Here is an 8369-nt window from a genome sequence, read left to right as displayed (position 1 = left end):
CAGGAGAGAGAGAGAGAGAGAGAGAGAGGAGAGAGAGATAGAGAAGGAGGAGAGAGAGAGAGAGAGAGAGAGAGAGCGGAGAGAGAGAGATGAGAGAAGAGAGAGAGAGAGAGAGAGAGAGAGAGAGAGAGAGAAACTTACAGGCTTACAGGTTCATCCATTTGGACTTTGGTAGAGTCAATGCTTTGGTCTGTCGTGGGTGAGTTTCTTGTCTGATGTGAGTAGAAAGTATGTGTCTTGGCTCACCAGGAAGAGAAAATATGACAGTGGTTGGTTCTTGCTGGAGATGTTCCAGGGTCATCCTGGGGCAGGAGGAGGCAAGAAACCAGACAAGTCAGCCTGGCAGCCTGGGAAGACCATGGAGTAGCTGGGTCTCACGGAGCCTTTGGAAGGAGTGTGGCTGCCTCTGCCCTGAGTAGGATGAAAGACCTCGGCAGGTTCTGAGGGAAGCATCACATTTTCTGACTTTCATGGGCACTCCCTCCCTGTGATATCTCTGACACGGGGGTCATGTGTGAAGCCGGTCCTGCGCCATCACCTCTGTGCTGTTGTTTGAAGCCCTCTTCCCTGTGGAAGTCATGGATGAAAACTGAAGATCATTTACTTAAGATTTCTCTTCCTATACTACCTTTTTTTTTCTTATCTCTTCTCAAATCGGGCTGGCAGCGGTGGCGGTGATCATCTATCCACCAGGACCGTAACATCTCAAGAGGAGAAAAAGTACAACATAAGCTAAAGGTCACGCATAAACCATCGTTATTATGTTTCCTTTAGGGTCCAAGGGTTTTAAACGGAAAGGCCAATAAACAAATCAGGGAGGGCCTTTCCAAGTCTAGGAGGCTTCCGGGGACACTGGTGACATTTAGAAAAATCACATTTCAGTGATGTAGTAAAGGTCAGAGAAGGCTAAGGGGTCATGCACACTCTTCTTTGCTCTCCAACCACATGGAGCTAAGTAGGCAGGTTGCTCACCTTCCCCTCTGTGTTTGTCACAGTGTTTATCCCATGGCCAGTCACCTGATGTTAAGATGAGCTTCCGTGTCCTTACAGATGGTGGCCTGGTCTTTCTTAACACCGAGACAGCTTTCCCCACCCAACAGCCTCTGAAGAAATGCTGTTTTAACTATGACACTGGCTGTATTTTCTCTGCAGAGTCCCTCTTGCTTCAAGCAGGCTCCCAATGTCTGCCACTGAGCTCTCTCCTCAGTGCCCAGCCACTGTGGTCCCTTTCAGTCTCTCCTGCCTTGGGACCTTTGCAGCTGTTTCTATTGTCTATGTCTGGGACCTTTTTTTTCTTCATCTATGTGTATAATGGCTTTGTCTCAGCATCAGGCTGATGCCCTTTACACAGCCTTCCATTCTGGAGTGTCCACATTACCACATTACTGTTGGAGATGGTTGAGCCAAAGCTTTGTACATGTTAGGTAAGCACTCTACTGGGATATCCTCAGCCCTCTGTTTACTTTTTTATTTGAGGCAGCATCTCACTGAGTTGCCCCAGCTGGCCTTGAATTTTCTCTGTAGTCCATTCAAGCTTAAAACTAGCAATCCTCCTGCCCTAGTTTCCCAAGTTGGCATAACAAGTAGATGTACACCACCAGGCTGGTCTTCACGTCACTCTTTAATTCCCTTCATTGCATGCACAGCTCTCTGAAGTCCTTCTATGTGCCTCGTTGATGTTTGCTTATTCCCTCTTCCTCCTAGTATGAAACCAGCTACAATAAAGTCATTCAGATGATGGGACTTCTCTTGCATCCTCAGCTAGATGGGTAAGTGGGGCTGCTGTGTTGATACTGGTAGATGTCCACCCATCATTGCTCCTGAATGGCTAATGCTGCTGTACACGAGCAGGGCCTTCTAGTGTATTACTTCCACATAACTCAGCAATAAGATCCCTTGTCTGAGACTCCTAGTGGAAGGAGGAAAACACCAACACACTGACAAAAACATTGATCCAAAATTACCCTGCCTACAAGACATGCAGGAATAAAGATAGAATAGATAGAGTAGATATTGAGGGAAAACCCAACCAATGCCTGGCCTAACCCAAGACCTATGCCATGGAAGAGAGCCAACCCCTTACACTACTAAGAATATTCTGCTATGCTCTCAGACAGGAGCCTATCAGAGTTGTCCTCTGAGAGGCTCCACCCAGCAGAGTTTTGAAACAGATGCTGAGATTCAAAGACAAACATTGGGCAAAGCATAGAGAGTCTAGTGTAAAAGTGGGGGAAGGATAAAAGGACCAAGAGGTGACAAGAGCTCTACAAAAAGATCAACAGAGCCAACTAACCACAGCCCAGAAGACCTGTGGAATCTGTAGGACCAACCAAGGACCATGCATGGACTGGACCTAGGTCCACTACATGGATGTAGCCGATGGGCAGCTCAGGCTTCATGTGGGTCCACTAGTAAGGGTAGTGGGGGCTGTCTCTGACATAGACTCTGTTGCCTACTGTTCAGTCACTTCTCCCTGACAGGACTGCCTTGTCAGGCCACAGGGGAAGAGGTTGAACTCAGCCCTGACACAACTTGGTAAGTTGGGGTGGTTGGGTAGTGGACTCCTCTTTTCTGAGGAACAGGGTGGATGGGGAGCTCCCCTTGTCTGAGAAACAGGGGAGGGAGTTGGGGGATGGAGGATGGTACTGGGAGGAGATGCAGGAGGGGGCTATGCCCAGGATGTAAAGTGAATAAATAAATAAAATTTAAAAGATACCTTACCTGAAGAGGTTTGGTTGCTTGTGAAACATATAAATTGGATGAGAGTGTATTAACATGTAACTTAGATGTTCTATAGTTATTTTCAAAATGGCTTCAATGTCTCTAGCCCATTTTCAGCATCAGAAGGATGTGGAACCAACACTCCCAGGCTCCAGGTAGACCAGATGGCTGCTTTTACATGATCAGTCAACATTCAGGCATGGAGTGGAAAGGGGGATTATGAGTCCCTACTCCTACCTGAGGAGCTGCGGATAGTGATTGACTTCTGGGGGAGAGAGTTGGTTTTCATTAAGATTGTGACCTTGGTAGGTCTATTATGTTCCAGAGGATGACTCCACCACAGGAGTGTCCAGGCATCATTTATAAAAATGAAAAATGAGGACATGAATTTGATGCATGTTGTCAGGGAAGGAAGGTACAGATGGGTCTGGGAGGAGCTGGGGGAGAATTGAGGAATAATTATGATAAGAATATATTGTATGAACTTCTCAAAAGAAGCGAGAGAGTCTTTTAAAGTGGAAAGATATTTGAATAGATTTTTCACCCTCCTCCCCACCCAAGTGAACATTGTCAGGAAGCAGAAAAATGAATGTTGGTGTTCACCTCATTTCCCTCCTTTTTATTCAGTTCAGTACCACAGCTACTGGGAGGCACTGGTGACATTTAGGGTGACTCTTCCAAGCACTTAAGAGGAAGAGACAGGGCATCTACAGAGGAAACTAGCTGGCTATACTTGTTGGATCAGTGAGCTCTAGGTTCGAGTGAGAGACCTTGCTTTAGTGATTAAGGTGGAAAGTGGTAGGGGAGGCCTAGAAGCCTTGGCCTCTATTAGCACAGATGCATACAAAACTTCTTCCCATGTGTATTATGAACATATATGCAAACACGCGCACATATAAGCATGCATATAATACACATGGAAACATACAACAACAGCAACAGTCCAACAGAACTGAAGATCTCTCATGGTGGTGAATTGCCATCCTAACACTCAGGAGGCTGAGGCAGAAGATTCTATAGTTTGAAATGAACTTTGGCTACCCCTCAGCAAGGGCTACCAAAGAGAGCATGACACATGGCCAGTGGAATAAGGGTCATATGACAGCCACTGAGGGAAATGGCTTGGCCACTTCTGATCACATCATTAAGCATGTACCCCACATATGAACCCTTACCACATGTCACCTCCACTCCCAAAAGAAAGAAAAAGTCAGGTGAGCATTAAAATTCATCTTTATTAAAGTCCAAAATGCACAATATGTGTGTGCATGTGTTTGTTTAGGTGCTTGCTCATGGTGGTCAACTCTATCCCTTACTCACCTATAGGAGAGAGGTTTAACTTTCACTGGAGCAATGGCTTCTGAACTCTCCAATGAAGGAGGACTTTCCTTGCAAAATTCACCAGCCTGGAGCTTCCTGCAATGCAGCTGCTGATCATGTGATATCCCCTGAGAGTTAAGTTATTTCAAAGAACTATAATTACTCTGAAATCCACTTGGTCTCAGTTTTGCTTACAAATAAGAGCTTCTGTGCCTAGGGCTAAATTCTGAGCTGAAATTGATAACCGAAGACCAGATTTGATGGGGGTGGTGGGTTGGGTCAGATTTCTTCATTTTCTTAGAAATATGCTATGTAGTCCACTCCTTCATTGTAATAAACCCTGGTTCCTTGACTCTTGGGGTTGTGGGGCCAGAAAGGAATGGTATATCTAGGGAATGTGAGCTGAACTAGGATTGGATGTGGGATTTCCTCAGCGTTGTCTCAGTTGATCCTAAAAATTCCAATTCAGGTGCTCGCTTCGGCAGCACATATACTAAAATTGGAACGATACAGAGAAGATTAGCATGGCCCCTGCGCAAGGATGACACGCAAATTCGTGAAGCGTTCCATATTTTTGGTCACTTGATTTTTGACAAAGAAGCCAAATCCATTCAATGGAAAAAGGATAGCATCTTCAACAAATGGTGCTGGTCTAACTGGAGGTCTATGTGTAAAAAAATGAAACTGGACCCATATTTGTCACCTTGCACAAAACTCAAATCCAAGTGGATTAAAGACCTCAACATAAACCAGAGACACTAACTCACTTAGAAGAAAAAGTGGGAAAGAGCCTGGAACATATTGGCACAGGAGACAACTTCCTGAACAGAACACCAACGGCCCAGGCCTTAATGTCAACCATTAATAAATGGGACCTCATGAGGCTGAGAAGCTTCTGTAAGGCAGGAGACACTGTCAAGAGAACAAAGCGACAGCCTACAGACTGGGAAAAAATCTTCACCAACCCTACATCTGACAAAGGTCTAATATCCAAAATATATAAAGAACTCAAGAAATTAAACACCACCAAACCGAATAACCCAATTGAGAAATGGGGCTTGGAACTAAACAGAGAATTCTCAACAGAGGAGTATCAAATGGCTGAGAAACACTTAAAGAAATGCTCAACCTCCTTAGTCATCAGGGAAATGCAAATCAAAACAACTCTGAGATTCCATCTTACACCCATCAGAATGACTAAGATCAAAAATTCAAGCGACACCACATGCTGGCGAGGATGTGGGGAGAGAGGAACACTCCTTCATTGCTGGTGGGAATGCAAACTAGTACAGCCACTTTGGAAATCTATCTGGTGCTATCTCAGAAAAATGGGAATAGGGCTTCCTCAAGACCCAGCTATTCCACTCCTTGGAATATACCCAGAAGATGCTCCAGCACACAACAAGAAAATTTGCTCAACCATGTTCATAGCAGCCTTATTCATAATAGCCAGAACATGGAAACAGCCTAAGTGTCCCTCAGTAGAAGAGTGGATAAAGAAACTGTGGTACATATACACTATGGAATACTACTCAGCTATTAAAAACAAGGAATTCCCGAAATTTGTGGATAAATGGATTGAGCTAGAAATGATCATAATGAGTGAGTTAACCCAGAAGCAGAAAGAATCAAATGGTATATACTCACTTATATCTGCATACTAGCCCAAGGGGCATGTCCCACGAAAGCCTTCACTTACCAGGAAACTGGGACAGAGGGGAAGGCATCCTATTGGGACTCTAAATGAGAGACGCATGGGAGAACAGCAAAATAAAAGGATCCAGAGGGTCCTAGAAATCTACAAGTAGAACAATATGATAGGCAGATTTGGGCCCAGGGGTCCCGCTCAAACTAAGGCACCAGCCAAGGACAATACAGGAGGTAAACTTTAAACCCCTTCCCAGATCTAGCCAATGGTCAGAATATTCTCCACAGTTGAGTGGAGAGTGTGATACGACTTTCTCACATACTCTGGTGCCTCACATTTGACCATGTCCCCTGGAGGGGGAGACCTGGTGGCACTCAGAGGAAGGACAGCAAGTAGCCAAGAAGAGACTTGATACCCTATGAGAATATATAGGGGGACGTAATCCCCCTCAGGAACAGTCATAGGGGAGGGGAATAATGGGAAAATGGGGGGGGGGAGGAATGGGAGGATACAAGGGATGGGATAAACATTGAGATGTAACAAGAATAAATTAATAAAAAAAAAAAAAAATTCCAATTCAGGGAATATTCTTGTCTCTTCCTCTGTGTGAGAGACTTCCATCTCAGTTGAAAGAAACAATGTGAGTGTTAGGCATCCTAGAATGGTCTCTGTGGGAAGATTACAGAAGACTGGCTATGCCTTGGTATCTGGACTTGTTGATGGAGACTGAGGCAGGCTTTCCCCCCATTCTGATATTTATTTTCAGGAGTAGTCCATTTCTTTAACAAGGCTGGGCATAGTGGTCCTTTGTGGGTGACTACAGGGCACTGTGGCTCAATGATTCCTACCATTTGATCACTGAGAAGAAACTGAGGCAGGTGGCTGCTCTTTATTCTTAAAAACTTCACCCTGTGACATCAATTTCTTTGGGTTTCTATCCTAGCTTCTTGGCTTTTCATTCATACCCTCCCCCAAATCACTAATTAATTTTATCCATGTTTTCCATTTTTATGTATGTGTATATGTACATGTGGGTGTGGGTACCTCCAGAAACCAGAAGAGGGTGCCAGATTCACTGGAGCTGGAGTTGGAGGTAGTTGTGTCCTACCTGATGTGGCTTCTGGGAATTTCAGTCCTCCACAAGAGCAGCAAGCACTCTTTATCACCGAGACATCTTCTCAGGCTCTGTCACTAACTCTTTATACCTCCTATATATTTTTTTTCAGTATTGAAGGGCCCCTGAAACCAGTCTCTGGACCTCCTTTCTGTTTATATTTATGCTGTGAAAGGAATGTGGGTAAGCCCTCACTTGTGCTGAGTATTCACTGCTCTTGTACTGTGAGTGGCTGTGGTAAGAACGAGTGACCCTGCTCCCTAGGGCCTTTCTCCAGGATTCCCTGGAGTCCAGTTAAATAATGGAAATGTGCACACGGCTTAATATTTACAGCGTGGCCAGCTAAATAAAAATGAGTAATGAGCTTCTGATTTATTTAAACACCAGGAACAAACCCTGCATATCAGGAAGGCGAGCATGGCCCGTCTTTGATCTTTGTTATTGAACGGCTTGGAGTTTATTGACTTGCAGCAACTGGAGAGAATACAGGCCACAGGGCTACATGAGATTTTCCTCAACATGAAAGCATTAGCAGAGGCAAATCACAGGATTTGGGGTGGTGTTTAGTATTGGGGAGGAAGTGTTAAAATCATTAAGGCTTTGGTCTGGATTAAATGCTCTCAGCCAGTGGAGGTAATCCTACAGAATGGTCTCAAAAGGATTGCCTCTCTGAACGCAGCAGGAATCTGGGCCAATAGGAAGACAGACACCTCAGGCACCTGCTGAATGCCTCACTAAAATCTAACGCAGCAGCGCTCTGTGCTCTGCCTTCAGGTTGGAACGGAAGCCGGATGCTAAATATTTCTCATGAGGCACACATGCTTTCCACTTCTGTCACAAGAAAGTTGAGGATTTTGGTGACATCACTGTGTGATCATCTCTCAGGCGGTGTCTTCAGTTACAGAAATTCCACAAAGTACTCTGGTGCCCAACATTATCTGGAATGGTGGCAGGTTTGAAATGTCCTGTGGGCTCAGTGTCTGAGCTGGAACATACCACCAGCCTGTGAGTGTGTTGTTACCTCATGTCTAGCTGATGCTGAAGGGAACCCTGAGCTCTGCAGCTGGAGGATGCTTCTCCACGTTATCTCTCTGGAGCCAGGAGAAAAGAGTTTGTCACGTAAGGATGAAGTCGCTTTCCTTTTATGTGATAAAGAGACAGCCATGGAATCATGATAAGTCATAGCGCCTGTTGTGATTATTCGTTTCCATTTCATCATGCAAAACCATCAGGTCTGTTATGATCTATTATATTACAGAAAAATTCTCCATTGTATTATAGAATTATGTCATATTATATATTATGATCTATGCAGGACAATGTTTCTAGTACAGTGCAAGCCATGGTTGCATCATAATAAATATCTCTTGTGTCATTATGAATCACATTACATCACAGTACATTTTGATTTCACTGTGTTAAAATACAAGTACATCATAATAGATTCCTACTGCGTCATGATAAACCGGAATAGCTATCATGGTAATCTAATTCACTGTACTGATTTTTTTCAGACATTCCCATAAATGATTCCCTTTCATTCATGACAAAGGCTCTCAGCTACTC

The 8369-nt window shown here is 44.4% G+C and overlaps 1 non-coding gene across 1 annotated transcript; it reads left to right on the top strand.

The window, feature by feature from the left end:
- The first annotated feature begins 4510 nt into the window (after positions 1-4510).
- Positions 4511-4617, top strand: LOC127204055 (U6 spliceosomal RNA). Its single transcript, XR_007832411.1, has one exon. It is a non-coding gene; the product is annotated as a U6 spliceosomal RNA (small nuclear RNA).
- Positions 4618-8369: the final 3752 nt, after the last annotated feature.

The sequence above is a fragment of the Acomys russatus genome, chromosome 19, assembly GCF_903995435.1.
Source record: "Acomys russatus chromosome 19, mAcoRus1.1, whole genome shotgun sequence".
In the NCBI taxonomy this organism is placed as follows: Eukaryota; Metazoa; Chordata; class Mammalia; order Rodentia; family Muridae; genus Acomys; species Acomys russatus.
The sequence above is the reverse complement of the archived record's forward strand: the minus strand, read 5'-3'. Positions and strand labels throughout refer to the sequence as shown.